At 44.4% G+C, this 27454-nt stretch overlaps 1 long non-coding RNA gene across 2 annotated transcripts in view; it reads right to left on the bottom strand.

The window, feature by feature from the left end:
- Positions 1 to 870: 870 nt before the first annotated feature.
- LOC137864336 (uncharacterized) overlaps positions 871 to 27454 on the bottom strand; it is a 150934-nt gene continuing 124350 nt past the window's right edge. Inside the window, exons 3-6 of one of the 2 annotated variants that reach the window (XR_011101426.1) lie at positions 21065 to 21142; positions 6496 to 6822; positions 4619 to 4739; positions 871 to 1774 (exon numbers count right to left, since the gene is read on the bottom strand). This is a non-coding gene — a long non-coding RNA (uncharacterized lncRNA). The remainder of the gene's footprint in view (positions 1775 to 4618; positions 4740 to 6495; positions 6823 to 21064; positions 21143 to 27454) is intronic. The other variant, XR_011101427.1, reaches the window with a different exon arrangement.

Genomic DNA, 27454 nt, shown 5'->3' with positions numbered 1-27454 from the left:
TGGTGAAGGTCTGTAAGGGCATAATCATAAAACTTCTCCCCTGAATTTCCTCTCTTTTACTCATTAACTGACTTGTTCAAATTCTCTTCTTTGTTTAGATTTCAGCAATAAAAAATGATTCAGCCAAAAAGCTTTAGAGTAACTATGGTTTTGCACCAGTGTAGAGGATAGCAGGTTTCACTCCAAAAGCTTATGTGCCTAGTTCAAAATGATGCTACAATTGCTGATGTTCAAGGACAGATTGGATAAGCAGCTGCAAGAGAAACCCAATGTGGCTTCCTGAGAATCACATCAACCTTCAAAAATCCTGAGCTGAACACTCAGAGAAGGGAGAGTATTATGGAGAAAGATAAAGCATGCTTACCCTATCCTTATTCTTTACCAGGTGTCTGCTTATGTCATCTGTTGGAAACTGGGTACTGTCCTAGGTGGTCTAAAAGGTCTAAAACACTATTGTTAGCCTTATATTCCAATGATTTACATCCACTGACTAGTTAGAGATACACTTCTTTAAGGACAATTCTTTGCTGCTGGACATTGGCAGAATGATTCTAGAAATTTTGCCACAAACTGGAAGTGTTTTGCAAAAGGGACAGAACCAATCACAGCATGACGACTTCAGACATTTTATGGCAGAATAAGGGTGTGTTCCTACAGGAGCAAAAACCTAATTGACCCATAATCCCTAAGATCAACAATGTAGAATAAAATTCCCAGTATAATTGGTTTATAAATCATCCCTGTGTTAGCAGGACCTAGCAATTTATTTTGAGTATCTGAGCATTTATTCTCAGGAAACACAGTGGTTTAGCTATATTTAAACTCTTTGGCTGGTGCTACTGGAGCAAAGATGACAACCATGCACAATGATTTATTTCTCCACTTTACTTGGGTTGTAAAGGTGTGAAGACACAGCTCTGAAAAAGCACTCTACCTAGTGGCCAATGTGCACTGCACAAACGCCATCCCTAGTGGCCAAAGCTTTCTGCTGTGCCGGATTTCCACTCAAAACAGCTGCTGATGGCCAGCTACCTTCATCCCTCCACGATGCCTGACACAATGTGCTAGCTTGTCACTACTCTTTGAGGACTGCTTTGCCAGCAAAGGTTTTCCAGGAAGTCAGTGCCCCGCACGGGGAGTCCGCACGGTAACAAATTCACTTGTGTAAATCCTGTTCCTCAGGTCATGAGCTGTCCTTGTGCCCTGCATTCCTAACTCCCCTGTACTATGCTAATGTTAGCATTTATTCATTTATTCTCTACAGTGGGCACAGGAAATCAGCAGGGACATTTTTGATTGATGCCAGTTAGGATGGTTACTCCTTATTTTCCTGCTTTGTGAAGAACCTTCACTCTCTGGCAAAAGGAGCAGAAATGGTTTCTGGATGCAGCATCTAGAGAAAACCCCCAGCATTAGCAACCTTCACAGGACAGTGGAGTGGGATGAGGTCCAGATGCAGATTTGGGTGAGATCAAGAATGAGTAGTGAAAGCAGTTTATGGTAGTTTTATCTGAGCAGAGGCTTAGCGTACAGAAGAAAAAGATCCTGCCTTCCTCCATGGAAAAATTTGGAGCCACCTGCCAAATCTTTCCAGCGCTCAAGTGGCCAGCACAGGGACATGGCTGGCAATTTCCTTTTCCTGATGTTCATTTCCACGTTCATCCCTCCAGGAAGCTATAGCAGGGCCATCACTTGATCTCTGCAGCTGTTCTGCTGTGTGCCAGAACGGTGACCTCAGCGGCAGCAGATGGGAAGCAATACAGTAATGTCATCCCTGTGCCATAGATTTTAAAGGACAATCCAGCTTTTCATTAGCAGAATTTCACAAAAAATAACAAAAGTTCAGGAAGTGCCATATGCATATCCTAAGCAGACAGAGGGACCTAGTTACTTTTATCTTAATGAATGATGCTTCTAACGTATAACGAGGCACTGAAAGTCTGTTAAAAGGGAGCAGGATGGAAAGGTAAGTTTTTGCACCACACTGTTCTTCTACATTATCAAAGGAAATCTGAAACATTGGTCTCCAGTTACAACAAATTTGATCATGGAAATATGGTTGTAGGGAAAAAAAAAAGAAAAAAGAAAAAAAAAGAAACGAGAATTAAAGCTGCTTTCCCCCTTGCTTTCCAAAACTACAAAGTAGCTGGGCAAAGAGAAAACAGTGAAAGAAGGAGCAATGCCTCTAGCCCCAGTGCAAGAGTCCCAGCCTGAGCATTTGACTGTGTGGAAAGAAACAAATACATTTCCCAGCATATGTACCTTCTCCAGACAGAAGTCCCACTCAGGGGGAGATTTCTCACATACCGATTGCAAGATATTTGGCATGCAGACACACCAGCACACACGCTCCTTCCTAATCACTTAACAAATATCATTTACTTCTTTCTAGAGCTGAAGCTACAAACACAGCCATGCCTACGCTTGCTGCACCACTTGGGAATGCATCACCAGGCATTTTCCTTGAAAAGCACTGAGTGGCATCTCTGATTCAAAAAAATGTATTTTCTTCCAAGTCATCTGTTTGCTTGATATATATTTTATCTCAATGGTCACAGAAAGTTCTGAATAAACCCTTATGGAAATTAACATTCTTTGTTTAGTTATGCTCAACATGCAATTTCTACAACCTCTTACACCTTCGCCCAGCAAGATGGGTTGTACAGGATCTACCTGTCTCATGATGCAGTGCATTGTCCCTGAAGCTCCTCTTGCATCCCAGCAAAGAATTTCAGCTGGGCTCTCACTCAGTGGGAAGAGATGGGGGTAACTCAGTCATTGTGCATTGCACTTGCCTTCTCCTCTGGCTGTTGTGCAAAGAGCTGATTTCATTTTTAAAATCTTCTATTCGATTCATCTCCTAGATGCTTAGAAGACCACCAGATGGTCCCTGTAGCATAAAGACTACTTAAATGAGAACAAATACTTACAAAGAACTTCATTGAGTTCTTATGTAGCCCATTACCTACATATGGGCAAGGAAAAGCAAGAGCTCAGGGAAGACGCTTAAAGAAGGAACTTAAGCTGAAATCTTCAAGTACATCCAACTGCCTTCAGTAAGTAAGGCACCTCTTGAGCAACAATTTTATATGACCTGGAGAGCAGTTTTTGATTTTTAAACACTGGTGCAAAATTCTCTCTCTAACCTTAGCTTTGATCCGAGCTAAGATCATGGAGAACAGGTGAGAAAGAAGAATCTATATGGAAGTGATTAATTATTGCTGCCCACCTTGGACAGTGCTGTCTAGAACTGCATTTTAAAAGCACATAATTTTGATGGTATATCTCTTCTGATTAGCCCTTCAAAAGAATATTCATATAAGTAGGAGCTGCAGCATCTCTGCTGAAGTATTCTGACGACATAATGGATTGTTATAAATATGTAATTTGCCCAAGTGAAACAAGTTCAGCTATTTAGGGTAGGTCAGAGCATTGAGTTATTGTGCCCACTCTAACATAATTCTTACTACCTCTTAGGTCAGAGAGAGCCTGTTTAAATGCAAAAGCACTTTGCAACTGCAATTTGCAAAACAATGAAAGAAATATGCACAACACGGTTTGCTGACAAAGCAGAATTTAGTTAGAGTAGGACATTGTTTTAAGGGTTTACCCTGGGGACACCAGCTGTTATATTCTGTCATTTAGCAGTGCTTTAGAAGATACGCTTTCACATAGTACAAGGAAAAGCCAAGAATAAAATCAGGAGACATTTTACTTGTAAATAACAGCACAAAGGCAGGAAAATCTGTGAGTCCACAGATAGGATAGTGATGACACAGAGGCATTCACCATCATACGTGCTACTTTAACACGCAGGGGAAGCTCATTCCCAGTAAGAGGCTATGAGATAGCAGTTATTTTATCCTTTATTAATACACAACAACTACAGATGCTGATGTTCGGTACTTACTTTTTCTATCCATTATTTCCTATGGCTTTTTTCCTCCTAATATTGCAAACAGCAACTGCTTTTTGCAATATTGTGAATGATGGTTAATGCTTAGATTAGATGAGAGTTGGGAGGAAGAGATGGATTAAATGCAGAGATGATACCATTTTAACAGACTTCTGGCCTTTGTCATAAGTGAGCTATCAAACTCAGACCCAACAAAATCCATCAGGAGAATAGCAGCTTTGCCAGCAGCTGTTACAAAGGGGATAGGGAATAATTTTAAGTCAAGACCAATAACTTCTATCGGGATTAGACAAATTCACAGATGGTGGAATTATCAGTGGCTATGAAAAACAACAGTTCACATGCAACGACTCACAACATCTCTAACCTGAGATAATGGGAAGATAAGCAGAAACAAAGCCACCTGGACTTGTTCCTTTGTTTGGCCTCCAAGGTGCAGCTGTTGTGAGAAGAAGGTAGCAGAAAAGGAAGGCAAGATAGGACATGCTAGCTACAAGGAAAATGTTGGACCCTCTCCTCCGATGTTCTCAAATCTGTAGTGATGATGCTGTGAAAGGCATTCCACCATCCTAGAGCTTGGGGTGACAAGTCAGCAACTCAAAAGACAGAGGAAAAAATATATAAATACCAAGGGAGGTGGAAGACTTTACAAGGAAAAGGAACAGCAATGACCTGCATCAAAATAAACAGAGAACCACTTGCCTGAATGAATCTTTGGTTCAATACCATTTGTGAGTTCTGATCACATCAGCCAGGTCTCCAGGAGACAGAATTCCCGGTACAACATCAGCAGATTAGTCCAGTCTCCAGTTGTGACTAATGCCTGGAGGAAAACACGTTAAAAACAAACACATAAACAAAAATCAGGAATTGTTGGGCCAGTTAGACACTGAGGAGAACAGGGAAAACAAAAAACCTGCAGGTGTCTACATAAACCCAAAAGACTGATAAGCTTATTTTCTTAACGTAGGGCTGTAGCTTGATAAGCACAGGGAATGGGAGTAATTTTTACAGTGGCTGTTTGCACGAGGTCAGTACACAGTACAGTGGTCACCTCAAACACATCTATGGAGGTAGAGCCAAAGGGCTTCCAGCACTTTGGTTTGTATCGCATTTTTTATCTGCAATGGAGTTTGTAATGACAGCCACATGGGAAGAGCCAATTACATTTCTGCCAACGGTTGCAGCGTGCCCTGTGAAATATTGCATCCCTTCAGCACCTCAAGGACTGCAAAAGCTGGGGCACGAAGTCTGAGGCTGAACACACTGAAGAAAATCTGTGTGCACTGAGTTACGGAGCAGATTTCCACGTTATGGACCTACCTCAAGGTCTGGAAAAGGTAAAATAATAGAAAAAAAACTATCTTATTCCCTTAATTAGCCCACTTAGGCACAATTGAGCCTGCTGCACTGTGAAGGAGAAGCACAAACGTGTCAGACAGACTAGCACAGTGGAACTGAGCATCAGTGCAAGCAGCAGCAGGGACAGATTCAAAACATTGGTTTTGAAACCTGCTGTTACAAAGTACGGATCTGGGGGTGAACCAAGAGGGACTTCAGAGAAACGTCTTCTTGCCATCTTCTTGTTGCACTTGATGAAGTGCTATTGCCCACTCAGACTCTCTCCATGTTCTGCTGCTCAAGCACAACCATTATTCCATCCTAGGAAGGGCTTTTGTGCCCATCTCTGATAAGACCAGGGGCTGCTTTGTCTGCTGGAGGTGATCTTGCATTGCAGCACAATCCACAGGAATGGATACTGCCAGACCTCAATGAGCCATATACCACAGACCAGAGCTGAAAAAGCCATTGTGTTCCCTGCCTCAGAGTGAAGGGAAAGACTGAATAGAAGAGACGCTGCCAGTTGTTTTCTATATTGATTCCTTTTGCACTTTCCAGTCACCCACTCCTAGCCTCATAAATACCTGCAGGGTCAAAGCCCTGTCCTCATGTGTTGGAGCAGTGACCTTGATAAGTGACACAGCCAATATACAGTCACTTCTTTGGAAGGAATTGCCCCCCAGTAAAATTTTTTGCTCATTCAGTCTTCCTCCTCCTTCAAGCAAAATCTGCCAGAACTGACTATATCCAATTCATTTTCTTCTTCTTTATATTTTATTTTCCATGTTGTCCCAGCCTCCCCTCGCAGAGGTGTCTCCCTGGGGAAATTCATGTCCCTTGTACTTTTTACTCTGTGTGCATAATAGAACATTATCTGCATAATTTATCTCTCACTACATGTTGTGTTCCTTCTGGCTAAGTGTTTTTTGAAAATAAATATATATCTTTATCATGTACACTGAGAAAAAGAGCCAACAAGCCTGTCCTATGTGAGAACTCTATGATACCCAAAACCTGAACTACCAAAAATATATTTGCCCAGTCCTTTGGGTCAAATGTGAGCGTAAAGCTGAGCTCCATTCTGCCTCTATATTTTGTAATGCTCAATTCTTTCTCTAGATCTAATGTAGCCCTTGCAAAAATGAATCCAGACAAAACTTGGAATTGAAATGCAACCCACAGAATAAGGGAATTCCATGAGATAAGGAAAAAAACAAAACAAACCCTGCGTTTAATACCTTTTGTCACACCTTTGAATGAAACAACAGTCATGGGAAGAAGCACCGTGGACTAACTAACATGACCATGACATCCAGGCCACATGGGATGGCAATGTTTCTTCCACCTAGCAAGCTCTCAAGCAGCACAACTGCCAGCCAAGCCATGTTACAGCTCATGGTATACAGGGGTGCTGACAAAGCATTTGACCATGTCTTGAAGTTAAATGTCCTGGAGCTGTTGTGGTCCAGTCGACACAATCTTCAGTGAGCTTCTCTTCTGTCCGGTTGAGCATGAAGACAGCACTGTGCTTTGCTGATGTTGCTGTTATTTCCAGGTGTTTACAGCTTAGAGCAAGAAAATTTAAAGAAAAACATAATAGAACAGATTATTTTCTATTGATGCCTGAGGTTTCACAGTAAATCTGAATCACAGCATATTAGGGTGAAAACAAGTCCTGAATAACCAGGGGACTGGAAAATCTTCCCTCTTGGTTTATTTTACCACGTGATTACACCCACACAATTAGAAGTGAATGAGATGCTTCTGTGTTTCTTTCCGCTTCCCTTCGCAATTCATAAAGTGTCCAGGTTTTCCTCCTTAACACCACACAGTTGAGCCCCTGCTTTGCACAATCTTCCCCACTAGCAGCTGTTCACCAGCAGTTTCAGAGCTTGAGTTTAGAAGGTACTGGGTCTACCCCATACGAGGACTGAGTTGGAAACTTTCAATAACAGGCAAATCCAAGAACAATGTCATTTTTTAGAGGGTCACAGCAGTGAATTTGAGCCAAACCAAGTGAATTTGACTAGAATCAAGGCTGAAAGCTGTCAGAAGCTTTGCTATCCCATCCACAGATCCACTATCCTATCCACAGTGTCCCCATTTACACATTTTAGACCTGTTAATACTGTCCCCTTTCTGATTTCTCTAGATCAATTTATGTTTCTTAAGGGAAGAGCCTGAGGAAGGCAATGTGAATTTAGCTTCACTAAGTCACTAGTGACTCCCTGATACCTCTCACAAGTCTATTTGCCTTTTATCTTAAAAAGATTTTAAAAGTAAATAAATAAAAAATTGGACTTTATTGAAGACCCTTTACAGCTAGGAATGTAGCACCTGTTGGAGTCAGCTGTGAAACCCTGAAAATAGGAAAAGAAAAAAAAAAAAGTCTGTCTTCTCTCTTCTTTGATAGTATTGCAAAGCTCCGCTGTGCATTTTTATGTTTTAGCAGAAGAGCTGAAACCAGACTTAATAGCCGCAGAAAAGTGACCTGCTTCATTACAGTTTCTCTGAGAATCTCGGAGTCTTTGAGGCCCCTTGCCATGGGAGCAAACAAAGAGAGATGAGCATGGAGGGGTTCTTGTGCATGAGCACAGTGGCAAGAAGAAGGGTGAAGGTTTATGCCAAAACAAACAGAAACTTTTCAAAGCTTCTCATCTCCTCTAAATATCAGCTGATCCTTACAAACCTTCCTCTGAAATCACAGGCAACAGTCACTTCTTCAAGGACTTCCTTGGAGGAAAGAAGTTTCCTCTCTCTCCTCATTTTGCCATATCCACCCTTTTCCCTTAAAAACCAAAGTTTCTTTGGCATGTGCTCATCAGAGCCAAAAAACCTGTTTGAAACATGACACACTCTTCTGCTTCCAGAGCTACTATCAGGACTCAGACTTGTATTGATCTTTCTCGACATTTTCATGGCATTTTATTTTCATTTTTATGTCAGTGCCTGAGTGCATCCAACAGAGGTGTCCTTCAGGCAGGTGAAGTCACACTGTCCTTTCTGTCATTTTCTCTGTGTCTGTGCAATTCTCTGTTATCAGTAATGGGAATAAGTTGCCCCTATGCTGTATCAATGCAGAGATGAGACTGCTGGCCTGGCTACCCAGTTCTGTTATTGGTTCTGGTATCAGACCCGGTGTTGGTACCGATACCTGGATCAGTACTGGTTCTGGTATTAGTATTAGTTCCACTGTTGGTATTGATTGGAATAATTTACCCAAAAGGATATAAATGGTAACATTTGGTGAGGGGAAGGAAGCATGAGAACACACAGGTCATTTCAATCAGCTCAGCATGATCAAACACCGTGACGCATCTGCTCAGAGCATCTGTGGTGTTTAAACGTTTGCCCCAGAGTCAAAATATTGTAATACAGAAAATACCAACATGTTATGCACTAAGGAAACCAAGAGTCATTTCCTTGGTGAGTGCTGTGATCTCGGGATCAAAAGGAAATGGAAAAAAAAAATCAGTTTTAAAAAGGACTGTAAGGATAATAAAGAGTTTTCTCCATTGATGAAAGTCACAAAGCTGATAGCTACCAAATAAAATTCAGAAAGAGGAATGAGATGAGATAGCACATGTGTGGTCAAAAAAAAATAAATCCATTTTTGGCATTTTTGCTTTTCTAATTTCAGTTTTGGACAATCAGTATAATTAAAACAGAATTGCTTAGAAGACCTGTAAAGAAACCCCTTTTTTATTAAGCATAAATAACCACTGGAACTCCCAGTTTAAGTGGCAATGCAAAGTGATTTCTAGCATCAGGGATTTCACAGAATTTCTAGGTTGGAAGAGACCTCAAGATCATCGAGTCCAAAAGGGATGCCTGAGTATTTTTATCTTATTGGTTCTTTTTTTTTTTTCTTATATTTTTTTTCTTTTATTTTTTTTTGGCAAGCTTCCTTCATCCCTTCCCCAAGATGAAGTTTGGTTTGGTTTAACTTGCAGCCACACAACAAATCTTTGCAGAAAATTTCATCTGAAAGAGCTGAGCAACCTCCTAGCTTCGAATTTTCCTCTGGAAACATCTCTCTCACACTCAGGACTACAGAGGGAGCCTCTCTCTTGTCATAAACCAGCTTCACCAACTAAATTAGCTGGGTAACACCGAGTGGTGTGCAAATTCTCAGAGAGAAGGGAATGCACTAGAGTAACTTCATTCAACCATTAAATTGGGCTGTGTCTACCTCTTTCTTGGGGGTCACAAACAAGAACATTTTATGGTAAACCTCTAGGGATTTTGCAATATCAAGGTAGAGGCAAGGTAAATATTTCAACTCTGTAAAAATTTCTGGTCTGTTTATCATAGCAGTTTCTAAGCACTTAACTGAACCAAAAATAGTTTAGCAGTTCAATAAAGCAAGACAGGCACTGTATCCATGCTGGACTGGACATGTGTGTGTTAGCTGCATCACTGACCATAATAATGTCCTTAGGAATAAGTGCAGGATTCATGTGTTCTTCCAGATGACATTTTAGCGTAATTCTACATTAATAAAAGTATAACTGAAAGATCTATGCAGAATCCAGCTCCATCTAGACCACTGAAGCTGGAGGAATACTGTGAAAGCCTTTCCAATGCTGTGGGTTGGAGCTGGGTAAAACAAACCTGAAGGTGAAAGGGCTAGCACCCAATAGCACTGTCTTTGTTACTACAGACAGTCAGTCCTTGAGCTGATGACAAATTGATTTGGAAATGCTCTGATTCACCTTGGTAATTTGAGGAAAGAAAAGGCCTAGGGGATTCCCTTTTCAGTCTAAAAGGGAAATATATTTTTATGAAAACCAGTCATGCTATTTTTCTTTTGTTTTATCACTGAGATGTTCTTAGTGACGGTGAAAGTGAAACATGCACAGTCCTGGGGAGAGTGAGCATCCCACAGGCAGGCAGTAATCAAACCCATCTCCTGACAACTTTGTGGCTTTGGTGCAGAACTGTAGCTGGCTTTCATCCTTTCCTTGCCTAAACTGGTCTCCTCATTACTTGTGGATGGACTCAACTTTGGTTTAGAGCATTTCCTGAACTCCTGGACAATCACATAAACATCCTGTAGCCTTGAGATTTTTCCTTAGGGCTACTTGGGACTAGAAAGCAGAGAAGAAAGAGCAAGTAAATACTGACTCAGATGATAAATTCCATACCTCACTCCCCGCTGCTAAGGAAACTTCCACTTCTTAGCTCTCAGAGACCACTTGTCCCTCAAGCAACTATGCCATTTTCTTTCCGAACAGAGGCATGAGTTACTTTATGCCAATACTGGGATCAATACCAGCAGCCCCAGGACTTTTAATACAACATTCACTCCATAAACAGGGTATTAGCCAAGCACTCTGTCTCAATCAAGGTACAGCACCTGACCTGAAAAGTTTAAATAGCCTTCTGCCCAGGTGATTCACAACCACAGAGCCAGCACTGGATATTTCAGTTACTTAAAACTTTACGAAGGATAAACAATATCTATCTGTTAACCTTTGAATTCATCAGTTCTTATTTATTGATATAAAACCAAAGAACACTCTAATATAGAGCTGGCTTCTTCTCAGAAGCCGTTCCTCCCCCTCCCTTGACAGCTTTTCACGTACTAGGAGATCAAGGACTACAATGACTGAATTTCATTGACGGGTTTAATTAACAGCTAAAAACTTTTGGCAGAATGGGAGCAGCGTGAGGTCAGCTGCATGACGTGTGCTCCTTCTGTAGAGTTAGTCAGGAGCTGCCCTGAGAGGCATTTTCAGGTTGCTGAGCATTGGGAGGGATACAGAAGAGGATGGTAGCGTGAAGCCATAAGGCTCCCTGCAATCTGCTGAGCTCAGGAGGAAGAAGAGCACGTTCCCTTGTTGCCTTCGTGGCTACCTGTTCTCTGGTGGGGATAAAGCATATGTTTGGAGCCTTACAGAGAAATATTTCACTTCATTGTTTCACTTCCAGCCTCTGGCCCAGCATGACCAAACAAGAACAAGCCGATGGGTTGATTGTCCTCCTAGAGCTCACCTTTATTCTCTTGCTTGGACAAAATACTTCCACACATACGCCTTCTCATAACCTATAGAGCTGAATTCCTTCTCTGCTCCAGTAGCATCAGGTTAATAACGAACCACACTCCCTCACCAAGCAAAAAAAGAAAAAAGAAAAAAAACTCAGAAACTCTAATCAGACACAGGAAAACTCAGAGGACAAAAACGTATAAATAATAGAATCAAAAAATGCAAAATAAATGTAATTTCAGCAACCTCTGAAGCAGGAGCTCTGTCCCTGCAGGCTCTCCATCTCCCCTGTTTGCCAGAGACAACAAGAGGAACCTGTGTTCAGCTGTTCCCTTTGTGCAGAGATTAATTCATTGACAAGGCTCCCAGTAATGTGCCAACTCATTAATTACTGCAAGAACGGTGTCAGCAAGAAGTAGGCAAGGTGACTGCCGAAAATGGTCAGAGAGGACCGTCTATTAGTGCTCACTACCCTGCCCATTACATGCCAAAAAAAAAAAAAAAAAAAAAAAAAAAAGATAATATCTGGAAGACATTTCTTAACTATTAAAAATCACGAGCTAAGTTTCTAATACAAAGCACTACTTTAAATCAGCTTTGGAGGAGCAGACTAAAGGGGAATTGGCCCCACAAGCCAGTCAGCCCTGTTCCAGGGGTGAAACTATGAGGTTGTGTCCTGTGGGCACAGTGGAGTCCTGGAGTAGGATGGGTTGAGGTCTACTTATGTGAGTGCTCGACTCACAACCCTGGGCTGCCTCCAGAGGAAAAGGGATGGCCACAGCCTGTTTCAGACCTCACAGCTGGTAGCTCTGCCTGCTGCCTCCATCCGAGGGGGAACGTGACCACTGGGAAGACTCCCATTTGCTATTAAAATTCATCATTCTTCTTGTAATGCCAACACTGGGATAACGTGCCTGGGATTAGAGGTAGGAAATCCATCAAGGCCAACACTTAGTCACACTCAAGTGCTTTCAATCCACAGTTGCTAAGTAGAGCAGCTTCAGAAACAGCCCCTTAAGAAGATCAGCAGGGCAGGGGGCCTCCCGACCGCTGTGCGATTGAAGTCAGGGCTCTTCCCCAGGCAGAGCCCATACATCTTCAGTAAAGGGGCATTTGAATGTTGGGCAGTGGGAAGCAGTCTTGTCACTGCATCAAAGGTTTTCCTTCCTTTGGCTCAAGGGAATTAAAGGAGTAGAGGCAATTAGGTGGAGAAACTTCAGGTTGTTTCAATTTGCTTAAAACTCAGAAGAGCTCTGGAGTATTTGTAAGAAGAAAAGGCAAGAACCACGTTACAACTTCTCTCTTTTTGTGCCTGTCACGAGGCTGATGAGTTTATACCCCAGAAAAAAAGCAGAGAGGAAGGTGCTCAGTTAACAGCTGTGGCAGCACCCTGCCACACTCCCAAGAACCTACCCATACCCCTTCCCAATCTCTGCACTAAATCTAAGAGGGTGACTTTCCTGCCTGCCCTGTAATTTCCTCCCTTTTTTCCAGCCTTTTTCTTTGATGGATTTTCATTTTATTTTTTCCCCCTCTCCCTTTAATTTGGCCAGTCTCACTGCAGGCCGTAGGGCTAGGAAACATTATTTTTATCCTCTGATATAAAAGGGATATGACAGACCCGTGCTGTAAAATGCCAAATCATAAGGAATTCCGCAAATAACAGTTCAGATATCCAAAGGGGAGAGGCAGGATATGGATGGCTCCCAGAAGTATCTCTAAGAGCACCACAGAGAGAAATGTGTTCCTGCTCAGAGGTCTTGCAGAGACCAGAGCCTCTGAGTGTCAGCGTTAATTGTGTCACACACCTGGAGTGGTTTGAGGAAATCAGCATTTGCTGATGGAAAACACAGGATGGGTGATGTGGGTTCGCTTAAGGGTGAGGGCTGGGAAGAAATCAGTGAAGAAAATGTGTGAAATATCACCTGGCAGCAATAACCCAGGATCAGGGTGGTGCTGAGCAGCTGGGAGAGAGCAGGGAACTGATGTGCTGGAGGGAAGAGGAGCTGGTGGGCTGGGAGATTAGAGACACACGTGGTGGGAGTAAGGAGGGCAGAGGGAAGACTAGAAATGAGGGCTGGCAATTCAGATACAAATGGATTACACTGGGATAAAGGCAGCTGGGAGGGAGTCAAAGGAGGTGAGATTAGGAAGTACGAAAAAATCACAGGAGAGATGATCAGCGTTCAAGGAAAATCAGAAAGCAAGGTCACCCGGATCCTGTTGATGGCTTTCAGATGAGAAGAGTTGGAACAGTTTGAGAAGGGGAGAGCCACAGAGCAAAACATGGCAAAATTATGGGCTAGCTGGATTTAAAGCCAAGCCAGCTACATGCAAGAGACAGCTCTGTCCCTGGGGACATGCCACCACCCGGGGGGACTCCCAGTGACCCCAGGAGAAGCGTCGCTCCCCAGGGGCAGCCAAGTGTCACGACTCCTTGCCATGACCCCGGTGTGCTAGCTGTTGTGTGGCCATCGTGTGGCTCATCATGCGTTGGAAAACCAGATAATAGAGAGGTCTGAATAGTGCAGCGAGCAGATGATGGAGGAACAGCAACTGTGCTGGCTTGAGCTCTCCTCTGGGCTGGGAATCAGCTCCTATGCCAGTTTGGTCAGGGAAGAGAGACCATGTTGCTGTGCCCCTGGCTCCTCGCAGCCTACCTCTCTGTTTACTTTCCCCTGCCAACCTGCAGCATTCACTAACAGATTCCTGCACTGCAGTTACTGCAAAAAGAGCTGGCGCAGGTCTTCACTTGAGAAACCACCTCGGGGACTGTGGCCTTCACACAGCAGTGAGTGGGGCTGCTGAATGCATCATACACGTAACCATCAGATTACTTTATTTCCATTATTCCTGACAAACAAAAAGGATAAAGCTGAGAGGAAAAGGGGAAGAAAGAGGGAAGAAAGGATGAACAAGAGGAACCTGCTTCGAGCAACTGGGGTTAATCTGACTCAAAGCCTAAATCCATGTTAGCAGTTAATCCAGTTAGTAAGGCTTTCATTGGGAGCTTTGAGAAATCCTTTAACCTCTTGCTGTAAACTAGGAGCAGCTTAACAGCTCAGTGTTCATGAGAAAAGCCTGTCAATAATGCTGCTAAGCAGGTATTTAGCAGGATTTAAGAAACAAGCATGTGACAAGTCTTCTCTAATGAAGCAATTGGGCTTCTCTCCAAGAATCAAGTGGTCACTATTTTCTTTAGTCTTGCCTGTTATCTGCTTTTCTACATTCAAAAGAAGACGCAGTTATGGTCTCTATCAACTTGGGCAGTATTCCTTCCCAGCAAAACCACAGTAAAAAGCAAGGTTATTTCTATAATCCTTATGGATTCTTCATCCTCAGAGATCTTTTATGAACCAGACTGCAGTACTCAAAAAACTAAATGAACTTCCCTGTTATTTTTTTTTCCCCTTTCAGGGGTGTCTACAGTGTTCCAAAGAAAGCAAATTGACAAATAGCTTTGACAGTTACGGCTTTTTACCCTCAGCCTGAGTCTAGCAGGATAAGCAGTAAACCAAACTTTTTTTTACCATCTGCCTGCAAAGTCATTACAGATTCACTCCGCCTGCAGAGACCAGCCAAATGTGAGCTAGCTGCAGTCCAGAACTCATGCAGTCCCGTTTAGCCTGGTGCTCTGTCCAGGTTCCTGGCAAAGGCAGAGTGTGAGCATGGCTGGGGAACATGGACATCTTGCATAAACCTCACCCCTGCCCTGGAGAGAGACCTGGGGGATCAGATTCTCTCAAAGATAGGTGTCCCAAGGTGGGAGTGACCACCTCATTGTGTGGGAAGCCCTCTCTAACCAAAGCAGCCAGTCATCAGGGCACAGAGTTCCCCACACCAGCATGGTGGGAACCAGAATCAGTCTAAAAGCTCCAGTACAAACCAAGATTTTCTGCTGTGATACCCGAGCCACCCCATGACTTCTGGAGAACAGGGCAGCTCTGAGCTATGGGGCTACAGGGAAGTAGAGAGAGTAGATGTATGTGTCAAGGGTGTGTGGTGCACACATACATTGACCAAGGCACAGAAACCAGGGCTTTTCTCAGCCTTCCCCTCTGACCTACACCAGGAGATTCAGCCAGGACCGTTATCCCTCTGCCTCTTGGATCCTGGGCGCACACGCTTCCCGTTTCTGTTCACCTTCACAGACGAAAGGTCATCCTGCATTTTCCACCTCCACGCCAAGCAGGAAAGTTGCATTACCTTTGATATTTGCTGTGTTCAGCCAGCGCGGGCAGAGCCCACAGAACATTAAGCTGGTTTTACTACCGCACCGCGCGGGGATGTTCAAAGGGAGGTGGATCACTGCCAGCCTGGCTGCTACCTCTAACGCAAAGAGCTAGGACAGTGAGCAGGGTCTTTCAGAGGGAATTAAATGTTTTGCAGCTCTCAGTGCCTGAATTCAGTCCTAAGCAAGGCCGAGAAATCCAATGTGTAGGAAGATACAAGAGAAAAGAATTCATCTCTATGCACCCAATCAGAATTTCAATGGCATGAAGGTTTTGTGTCAGTTGAAAGTATTTCCATTTCTGGCCCTTTAGTCTCTTTTTTCTACTGATAAGGGGAAAATTTTCCATACACACACACAGATATTAAGCCACTTACAGAAGGATTGTCTTTATGGGAGGCCTACCTAATGAGAACATGATCTATGATCCCTCGTGAATAACTCTGGTAGGCGTAAGGACAGCACACATACTAATTAACCTATAACACTGCCATTAAAAAATCATGCCATGGGTTAATAAACTGACTAGCGTAGTTATTTTTCCTTTCATAAATTATATTTTCCTATAGCTCAATTATGTGTTTTCAACTACTGTTCTTTCCCCAGTTCCAAGACAGTGTCTTTTCCAAAAAAGACAGTCCCTAGCCCTTTTAAGCAAGAAAAGGATTACCTGAAAAATAGCAGACAAGTGGTAAAAGCAGGTGAGCTTCCACTCAGCTCAAACTCCAACTCAGTCCTTGTTGGGCAGGTATACTGATGGGATTTTTTTTCTGCATCACACAGAGTCATGTTTTCACAGCAAAATATACTCAAATGGGTGCAGTGGTAGCAGGCACCATGCTACTGAGCAATAGGTTATTGTGCTTACTGCAAAACAACCTGTTTTGTCTCTGTTTACTAGGGGAGCCACTGCTCTTTTGTTCAGATGCGTTTTGGTAAGGTTGGTGCTGACATCTTGTTGGGAAGAGACCGAAAAAAGCCATCCCTGTACTGCTGGGGAGGAGAGAGGATGCTGCAGGACTTGATTCACCTCCCTTTTCCTGGAGCTGTTCCTAAAAATCCTCTGCAGATACCCCTTAGAAACAGGGTTAAGGAACCATCCCTCCACTTGCACCTCACAAACACATAGCATCCCCCCACCCCAGTCCCTTTCCATCTTCCTTTCCACCTGAAGAAAGGCAGCTTGCAGAGGCTCAGACTAAGACTAACTGCTGAAAACATGCTTGCTGAAAGGGGGAGATAATCCTGCATATTAGGCTGGGAAAATCTGCAGAAGACAGACTCCAGGATGAAAAGTTTTGCAGCAAAATTATGTAAAGGACCAGACTGAATCAGAGCCCCCAGCACAGTCACGTTACACAGACCAAGCCCCTTAACCACTGTTTGCAACAAGTGACCTTCTGCCTTTCCATCACCTGATGAGTGACAAGATCATCAGCCACATGGCATGCAGGGGGAATGATGATGGTAGAATTAATGAGCCCCTACTCCTTTTGCTGCACATCCCTGCCTATTGCACTGCCTTTACCCCAGCAACTGAGAACCACGGCTGGGCTCCATGGGCATGGGACAGAGCCTCAAAATTTCAGCCTCTCTGCTGTAAGCAATCAGGGTAGACACAGACTGAATGCATGAAACAGGAGATGGCAGGGCGATGAGGGAGGACTTGGGAGAACATCAGGTAGTGCCAGGCCGTGAGCAGAGACGGATGGCATGGCATTTCCCCACGTCAGGCTTTTGGTCCCAATAGGTTAGGTACAGCCGCCCTGCCAGATGCAAGCATCCAGCTCGGAGGGATTCAAATTAAGGTCAAAAGGGATAAAGCAACGGTGAGCAAATGAGTGCGTTGTTCCTGGCTCACAGTCATGCCCAGATGCGCGTTCATCATTTATGAGGATAATTAAAATACATCATTTGCATGCCTATGTATGCACATACGTGCACACACACAATTTACATCTCTGGAAAATAATACAACTGTATGAGCTATTTATTTCTCTGCCTCTGTAGCAGCTATCTAGATCTTTAACTTAGAAAACGGGGAATGAAGATGGGAAGGGAAAGATCACACCTTTCTCTGTTTAACCTGGCTGGGAGAGGAAGGGAAAGCTGCTCACAGCCCTTCAGCCCTGACCAGGGACTTGGCAGCACACTATTTATGCAGTTTCACTTTTGCAAGGACCAGGGCCTTGCAGTGCCTGTGATTAGAATTGGGCCCAGGAGGGGTGGGTTTGCCCCCTATCTCCATCACTCAGCAGATTAATTAGCCATAACTCTCAGCTCTACAAAGCAACCGCCGCCCAGCTCGGCAGCAGCAAACTCTGAAGCCATCCCCGAGCACAGTGCCAGCTGTGCCCAGCTCTTGTCCAACAACCATGAAGGTCCTACGTGCCAGAGCTCCCTCCCTCCTCCTCCTGGGCAACATGGCTCTGTGACAGACACACATCCTGCTCTACGTGCTCTCCGTGGAAGCTGACAAATGTCCTTGTCTAAAACCTGAGCCACATAAACAAGTTTGTTTTCACAGTGGCACTCCGAAGCTTTGAGCCGAACCAGCAGGCAGATGTACAAGGGATGGGACTGAGCTGGCCACAGTCAGCAAGACAGCTTTGGCTCTGTGGCACATTAACAGAATCCTATTCTTCAGTTTCACATTCACTCTGTGTACCTCTCCCAAGGTATGAACACATTTTGCCATAGACCCAAAACACACCTGGAAGCAGAGAAAGGTTTCTGAGCGCTGCTCTGCGCACCACCCTTGTACAAGATATTTTGGCTAGCCTCTAATATCATGTTAGTGCCTGTCCATGGGTACACAAGCACACTGAAGGGAGGACTGAATGTTTTTGTTCAGTTTAAATTTTGTGATGCTTAGGCATTTGTGTATTCCCAGCCAGAAAAAGCTAAGCCCATCAGTTATGTCCTCGCTATTCTCATCATGCCACCTAATTTACACTGGCCTTCCAGCCGGAGCACTGCTCTGAATTGTCACAAACAGGCAGCTCTCCATTACGCGGCTCAGTGGAGTGAGGGGCAGAGACATCTGTGTGCACGGGCTTGGTGTTATCCAGCACAGGATCCCCAGGCCTAATTAGCTTGAACACTGCACTGAATCCTGGCTGACTCTCCTGCAGCCCTGCTTTCCAGTTCATAAACCTTTCCAGAGCACCAAGAAACACAAAGCAGCACTGCGGTCCTCTGCTCACCCCTGGCATTACCTGTCCCTGTCCGTGCCTCCTCCCAGTGCTGCTCCAGAGGCTGCTGCCTCCATTTCAGCCATGCCCGCTGCATCCCCAGCTGGCCCAGAGTTGGTCCATCCCTCAGCCCAACAGCCCACCTATGTTGTCTGCCTCCACGCCCTCAGTTCTGGCAAGCTGGGTGAGGAAGAAGCTGGGATGAGCCAGCAAAAGTCCCACAGGCTTTAGTAATTCAGTGTCCCACTGCTAATTATCTTAATTATGTGTTCTCCATTAGGGACTTGACCAAGAGTGCCTGTGAGCTGAGAAACAGGCGTCTTTAAGATGCCTGGGGATCATCATCACTTTGGTCTACTTCAGGATTTGGTCCTCATGCAAAGTAGTCAGCAATTAGTGCAGATGTATTTTAAGTCTGTTTATAAACGTCTTGCAGCTGCGCTGAGCAGGAGCTGGGCACAAATAGCAAGCAAGAAAAATCTGCTTGGGCTCTGTGCTGATGTGACTGGATCTGGGCAGAGCCAGCCTTGATTTTCCTGCTCCCAAAGACTGATCACGTCTTTAATCTGTGAAAGCTGGGTATGGAGTGGGAGGGGGAGATGGACAATCCTGACCCTTGAATCCTCAAATTACTCAGACATCACGACTGGCCCAGTCTGTTGGTGGGATCTGCTGAGGCTGGTCAGAAACTCTCTTGGAGTTCAAGTGGTCATTAATTTGTCAGCATTCCCACAGGGGATTTCATCAGGGCTAAGACTAATGCAGAGTTAAGATCATCTTCAGAGATGCGACAAAACAAGGAACCTGGTGACATTTCAATCCTGCCTCCTTCTACTGGGGACCTTCGGCTAAACATCAGATCCCAGAGCTGCCTGCCGAGACCTCAAATATTATCAATAAGTCTTTCCACTGCTTGTCGCTGTGACGTATTTATCACCGGTGGTAAATCAGCACAGTACCTGCTGGCTGGAGATGCTGCCCCCGGCTCTTCAGCCTCGGAGCTCCTTTCCCAGGAGCACCACCAGGCCCCAGGTGCTGTCACCAGAGCATCCTCCCTCCTCTCTGCTGCACCAGCAGATGAAATGCTTTGACATTGCCCCTGCAAAAGGACAGGAGCCCAAGACACAAATCTCAAAAGAAGAGGCAGAGGGCACAGCCTGGGTTGTTAGTACAGCATCCATATGAGTGAAGAAGAAAAATCTGTATCCATGCTGACATTTTTCTTGGCTTGTTTTGCTGGCTTCCTGCTTCGGCATCCCTCAGCTTGCTGGCCATGATCAGCTGGTACCCAGGAGCAGGACCTGACTCGGCAGCCCCCAGTCCTTGCTGTCATCCCCAGCCCCTCTGGCTTGGGACCACACTCAGAGCCGTGTGAGCTGAGCCGTGCGAGGCCCCGTTAGCATCTCCCAAAACAGTGCAGATGGACAAGGTGACTTCAGCAATAAAGGTAGTTTGAAACCACGAAAAAGCAGCGAGAACAAAATGAAGCCCCTGCAGTGCTGCTGCCATTAGGGAAGCACCAGCACACAAACAGAGGAGCGCATGGAAATGTTTGCTCTGGTCGGGAAATGAGGTATGTTCACAATGCAGCAGGAGCCGGATGCAAAATAATTCAGGCTGCAACTCTGAAGTGCGTCTTTTAACCAGTGCTGGATGCTTGATCCCACCACTTACAGTAAAAGGAGGTAACAAAAGGGGCCATTTCCCTGTCCTCATTGTAAAAGTGCTGTGGAATCAGGACTGACTATTACAGGCAACTCTGCTTAAAGACATGGTTAACTGCTGCACTGAAGTAATAATCCTGCCGCTAAATCCAGAATTTAAATGCCTCAAGGGCTTAAGGGCTGTCAGGAGTTAGAATTCATTTCCAGAGGTTTTATTTAGTTGCAGCAGCAATTTTACCTGAGGGTGACAATAAATTTGAGAAATACAGGACTAATAATTTAACAGTACTGGCTGCGGTATTTTCTTAAAGTCGCACAAACACGCACACACAAGCTTGATGAAATGAGTTCTGCACATTGCACGCTTGCAGGTTTCATTTGAATGAAAATGATTAATGGGAACACAGAGCAAAAACACAGCACAGCAACAAAACAAATCAGCTCTGCCTCCTAAAGGTCAGAGCAAACCTGCCTCCGGATTTGGAAATCATCTCCTAGGACAACATCAGGCATTTGCTTCCTTCGGCATCTGCCTCGTGCCTCTCCCGGCTTCCCAACACCCCAGGCGAGTGGCTGGAGCTGTAATGAAACGTGCTTAGCCAGAGTTGTGGGACATGATCAGAAACAGCAATTTACACCACTGGCTCTCTAATTTCAAAGTATAACTTTTGACTGTCTGCATATTAACCGTTGTTTGCAATAAAAAATCAGAGATCTTTTACTCATACCTCATTTCAGATCAGATGGTGCTTTCCTTCAGGAAGAGCTGGGGACTTGGCACTGCATGCAGGTAGGATTTCCATTACCTGTAAGAAGAGAAAAACAAGAACACAAGAGCTCATGGGATGCTCTTGCCCCATAGCCTTGGTTCCAGGCGTGGGCAGAGCAAACAGCCCTCCTGTCCTTGTCCTGCGCCAGGTGACAACCCTGGGGACACCTCTCTTTAGAAGTCTCCAAACTGCTGTTTCAGGGAGAGAAAAGAGTGAATGGGGAGCCTGGGCCAAGGAAGTGAATCAAACATCCCATTTGTGAGGTTGTCTTAATGGAAAACCAACAGGATTTAAAGCCACAGATATCTCCCCTCACTTTCTCCACTGTTGTAATTGAGAAATATATGTGTTTTTTGTTTTTTTTTTCATTAATAATTGGGATGGAACAGATGGTGAAGGCTGTGTTTAATGAAATATGTCCATTCGATTAACCCATGCCACCAGGGATTCATCAATGCAAGAAGAATCATCTCTTGCTGTTGTGACAGGTTCCTCCTGCCCAAGCCTGCACACCTGGGCCAGGGCTGGGGTGCTACGGGCAGGACCAGGAGACATAGGTTGGACCTGCTGAGCTTTGCTCAGCTGCCATTCCTGCTGCTCCAGAAACTTCGTTTCTTTCTATTATTTCTCTTTTCTTTCCTTCTTGCTCTGATTTCCTGGTTTAGGACAGTGTGCTGGACTCTGTGCTCTCTCCCCTGCTGCTGGCAGCATGTGTGAAAAGTAAGAGTGGGTCATATGATAATTGCAAAAGGAAAGGCTGTGGCTTTCAGTCAACAGGGTGCCACGGTGAAGGGAATCAGGCCCCACTGTTACCAAATTTTTGGGGGGTAAGCCCCATCTGAGCCTCAGTTTCCCCATCTGCAGTGATGCATAACTCCTAGTGCTCTGTGAACACCCAGCATATGGTTCAAGAACCACCCATAAATCAGTACAGCTTCTTAAGCTAAAGCATGACATTTTATTTCAAATCTTTGTCTGAAACAAAGTTTGGCACCTTTAAAGGGAGTGTACAACATTAAGAAAAAAAAAGCCATATTCATATTGCTTAAAAAGAGAGAAAAAAAATCTTTTTTTTTTTTTGTCCAACTACATAAGTAATAACTTCTTTACTTATTTACCATGACAAACAGAGGCAAAAAGATACAAACGTTGAGAATTAGATCAGGTGAATTGGGAGTGAGTATTTTTATGCATGTAAAGCATTTATTCCTAACCTTGTTCCCGATATTGCAAGAGCAAAGACTCCTCAGAGTTATGACAGGAATGGCTTCAGCTAAAGGAAATTCATTAAATGCCAGCTGGACATATTTTAACAGTTTAAAATCAAACCATTTCAGATTTTTCACTCCCAAGTGGTAAATCACTACATTTGCCAAAATGAATTAGTTTGGTGTTTGTTTGTTGCTGTTTTTGTTTTGTTTTTTAAAGCAAGAAAAGAAAAAATTAAAAAGACTTTGGGTTGGAAGGGAGATTAATTTTTCTGTGTTCTATTTTGGGGAATAAAAAGGAAGAGAGAAATGAACCAGAAGGGAAGGAGAAGAGAGGGATTCGTTTCAGCGAGAAAACCACAAATCTGTCTGGGATTCATTGAAGTTTTCATATTTTTTTTTTATTTTTTTTTTCCAGATCAAGAAGGAGAGAAAGCACTCAGCTGCTTCCCACGCTCAGCTGCGGTGTGTTATTGATCTCCACAGCACAGTGAGGAAAACAAAATGCTTCGACATGAAATATCTATTCTCCTCAACAATGCATTTTTTTTCTCATTTGGGGGAAAAAAAAAAGAAAAAAGAAAACAACAACAAAAAACTAGATGTTTATCAGTCTCTTTGGGGATGAGGAAATCCCTCTGACAGTGATTCATTCAGAAATCAGATTTACACAGCCGGAGGAACCACGGCCTGTGACACCTCCCAGCCGCCCGGCAGCCCAGGCTGAACGTGGCACACATGATGATGACATGTAGCATGAAGCTCCCCCAGGGAACGTGCCAGTCAATCCGTGCACGCGTGAGGGAGCACCCGACGTGCCCTCTGCCACTCAACAACCCCAGCAAACTCCAGTGCCTGCGGTGCTCCAGTCCCCTGCTGCAGCAGCGGCTGGCAGTCCTGCCACAGTGGGAGGGCAGCCCCCCCAGCCTCAAACAGGAACAGATATCTCTTAGATTCCCCAAAACACCTCCCAGTTTCCCCCCAGAATCTCTCAGGTTCCCCTAAATGCCTCCTAGGTTCCCCAAAACATCTCCCAGGTTCCCCCAAACACATCTTTCAGATGTTCTTGGTCACCTTGGGTTATGACCCAACTTGACTGTGTTCTTTCTCTTTCCATTGTGCAGGAGAGCAATGACCCCTTTGGCATCCCTTGAGCTATGCCATGGGCACATCCACCTCCCAGCACTTATTACCACTTCTGGAACCAGTCTCTCCCTGATGACATCACAGATGCATTTTCTGGTGTTTGTGACTGCTCCCACAATGTCTTGGTTGGAGCAAAACAGTGCCCAGGTTCAAGTAGCATAAGTGAAACTCCTGCTAGGCTTTCATAATGAATATTAAGTTACCAGCCAGTAGAAATTCCTAACTTCTCTCAATTCTCCAGGCCTTATTTAACAACATGAATCAGCCAAGACCAGTCAAGCCTTCCCATTTTGGCTGGATTTATTCTCTTCTCTTTAGTTACAATGCAGTTCTTGCAGAAATGCCATATGTGAAAATCAGTATTTTACCAACAAAATGTACTAACACATGAGTCAAACAGGATACTGACTGCAAAAAAATGGCCAGGTTCACTCATCTCTGTTGATGGCAGAAGTTTCAGGGAAGCATCCTACATCCTGCCATGAACTGTTCAGGCCTGAGAGCAGCCCTGGATCTGAACTCTCTTTGGGCTTTAAGATCCTCTGATCTAGCTTCAGATCTGCTGGTCTGGAGGGCATAGCTCATCCTCTCCAGGACGTTTCAGCTGCTGAACTGAATCATTTGATGATTTCATAGTGTGCTCAACTGGGATGCCACAGGTTGGCTGTGCTAACGTAACTGCTGGCTGACTATTGCAGCTGGCTAACAATAGGGCTTGAGATAAAAGGATGAAGTTGCAGCTCTAAAGTGAAGGCATGCTAGATTAAAAAAAAAAAAAAATACAACTTGCAGCCTTTCCAAAATAGATGCCAGGATGAAAGCAGCTTGTCATCCACTTGCCCTCATCAAATCGGGAAGGCTGGTGGGCAGGTGGAGATGCCTCTTTGCCCAGGATGCTTGGTCTTGGCCAGAGCAAAGGAACTGGTTCTGCATTTGTAGCCCCCTCGTAACAGCTCAGAGAAAGGGATGCTTTCTGACAGCTTGACCATCTCTCGCACTCACAAGCTGGCTGCCTTGTCATTGGCAGAGTCCTCGAGCAGATCCAGCTGCCCAGACGGAGCTGGCTCATGCTTCGAAATGTGGCAGGAGGCCAGAGCAGCACAGAGATGTGCTGGCTTTTCCCTGCATAATCCCTTAACAAGGAATCCTGATGTTCTTGGGCACAGCTTTCATTCCCCAGGTCCTGCACACCATCCAGCAGTGGCTCTGATTGTCTCCGAGACTCCCCTTAGCACAGAAACAACCAACTTTTTTTCTTTCTTCCCCTCTTGAACAAACGAGAAACACTGTTAAACAGAAGCTTGACTGGACTGGAGTGGCAACAAGGTGAATTCTGTCCTTGCTAGCCTAACACCTAGCCCTGTTAGTTTTTGTGCCTTTGCTTCAGCCATCTAATCTCCCTAATCCCCTTCAGATGCAACAAATGGTTTAGCACAGCAGTTTAACCAAGAAATTTTCACTAACCATCCTCACCTTGAATGGCCAGGGCAACTGCAGTTTAATGGCATGAACTGCAAGAGGTTTGACAAGCAGCTCTGCCCTGTAGCCTCCACAAAATTCCCACCATCTCCCCATCTCTGTGAATGCTGGTTCATGATGGACTTTGGGAAAAAAAAAGCAGTAAAAGCAACTAATTTCACAGGCAAAATGGTGCTTTCAGCTTGCCACAGAGAGTCTGCAGTATCAAAACACAATTAAGTAGTTGCACATCGACAGACTTTCCTAATTGCTGCAAGGAGCAATTCAATTACGCTTTCGACATTGAAATGAGTCATTATCAGTCTATAGGGGAAAATTCTGTTTTTGGGGTCGTGTTTTTTATAGCATGTGCTATCTTCTTCCCAAAAGTTAGCTATTTTACTGCTGACAGTTCATTTTGGGTGGATTCTTCCCTTTAGGAACTAAATTGAGTAGTTGCTAGCTCTAGGAAAAAGGTTCTGCTGTAGATCAGAAAAGCCCAAAGCCCTGCTCTCCTTTCTGGTGTTATGAGAACAGAAATTTAAGGTCCCTTCTGCCTTGTGAAATCCTACTGCTTCATAATTAGATGACAAGTAATCATAATTCTATTCTCAATTCACTGTAATTCTAGTCTATGTAGAACCCTAATCACAATCAGGCTAATACCCCTGTTCAATCCAGTGACAGCTTGTTTTCAAGAAAGAAGTAATTCCTGTTCTGAAAGCAACTGGGATGAAAAGCAGCAAAGATATTTTCAAGATATTCTGAATTACAGATGCCGGAAGAGTTAAAATATAGATCGCATCCTAGGAATCGAAGCAACAGTTTGGGTCTAGTTGGGTGACTGAAAATGGTTGAGAGCTACAGGAAGACTTGAACCTTTCTCACAGTGAGAGTTTCTTATTGTTCCACAGTGATTTGAAAGCAAGATGAGTGCAGAGCCGTGAGATTCAGCAGCACTGAATAAGTCCTGTTTTGAGAGCTCTGGGTTAAACAGCCCTGATTTAGATGTTCATGCCTGCACAGTAGTTCAGCAGAGGTAGCAGGTTGCAGTAGCCGCTTGGTAATTGACCTATGGTGATTTAAAACCTTAATTTGCTTCCATGCTTCCCAATTTAAAGTAGTGTGTGCACTTGGGCATAACTGTCTTAAGAGGTCTGAGCAATATTTTAGCCCAGACTCCTTAGAAAACAAGGTTTAACTGAGCATGCACTCTATTGCTCCTAATAACTCCTAAATGCATTGGCCATTTTCAGCCAAATTTGATGCATGGCTCAGTCTTGATGTTTATAACATCCCCATGGGTTTTGTAGAGAGCCAGAGCCAAACTCCACTCATACTTATTGAAAGCAGGTGTTGGTTGAGTGCTGTGGGGAGCCATGGCTTGAGATTGTCTCTCCTGTGGTGAGCACATCACAGGGAGACAGCCAGAAGAGGATAGCTGGGTCCTAGATGAGAAAGGGAAGACAAATCTAGGCTATATCAGGCTCTCTCTTTGTAGAAAGTCTTGTTTTGAAATAGCCATGTTATAGCCATGGCTTCTGTGACATTCCTTTTACATACAGCCACTGATGCAGGAACAAAACACCATTCCCTACCAGAGAGCCCAGCAAGCAGAGGGTGAAGCAGATCTGCCTAGGGCAAGAGGCACCGCACACCGCAGAGCACTGAGTGGCACCTCCAGACAGGTAACAAGACTCCCTGGGTGATTTGTAGGCTCTGAACAGCAAATTTGTCACTGAGCTCCACTGAATTTTCCTTGGCCTGCACCTTCACTGAGCTGATTTATTGAATGTGCCAATAAGCGAAGCGGGCAGGGGGCCCGCTCCAAAGTCCAAAACCTAGATTTCCTATCAGTTTGCACTCCCATCTGCCTTCAGCTCTCAGAGTTCCTTCTTAAAGCAAGTTCAGGTTTTGGCTGGCTTTCAATGGCAAAGCGCTGCTGGAAGTGAGCACCACTGCTTTATCTGCATGGGTTAAACTGCAGATGCTCATTTTCACAGACTGCACACTTAACAGCTGAGTTAAACTCCCAGGAGTTAAGAGGCAGCTTGGTCAAGCACATAGGGAAGAGCTAAAGCCTCCTGTTGTCTGTTAAAAAAAATCCTGAGCTAATCATGTGCACCTTTGGGCCAATGGTTCCTTGCTTAGAAAATAAGGCCAGTCGCAGTATGCTCTGATCACAGAACAGAAAGCATTCCAGAAGAGGGGTGCTGCTTTTTCATTATTGGTATTCCTAAATCAAAATTCAAGCATTAACACAAAACCAACTAAATTAAAAAAGAAAATTCCCATGGACATACAAAAAATATAATATAACCCTTCTTAGACTGGCTGATACAGTCCCAGTCCCAGTGACATGCAGAGGAATTAATGAGAAATGCCAAGAACTCTCCAGAACTGTTACATTTTTGAAACCAGACTGTGTTATCTGCAACTGTGAGATACTGTGAAGCTTGCATCCATCCCACTGGGGCCATGCTTCATGGTGGCAGAATCCCACCAAGACCGGCAGGACTTATCTCCTGGGCACGAG

Source organism: Anas acuta, chromosome 14 (genome assembly GCF_963932015.1).
Source record: "Anas acuta chromosome 14, bAnaAcu1.1, whole genome shotgun sequence".
Taxonomy (NCBI): Eukaryota; Metazoa; Chordata; class Aves; order Anseriformes; family Anatidae; genus Anas; species Anas acuta.
Note: the sequence above shows the minus strand (reverse complement) of the source record. Positions and strands in the feature narration are given on the sequence as shown.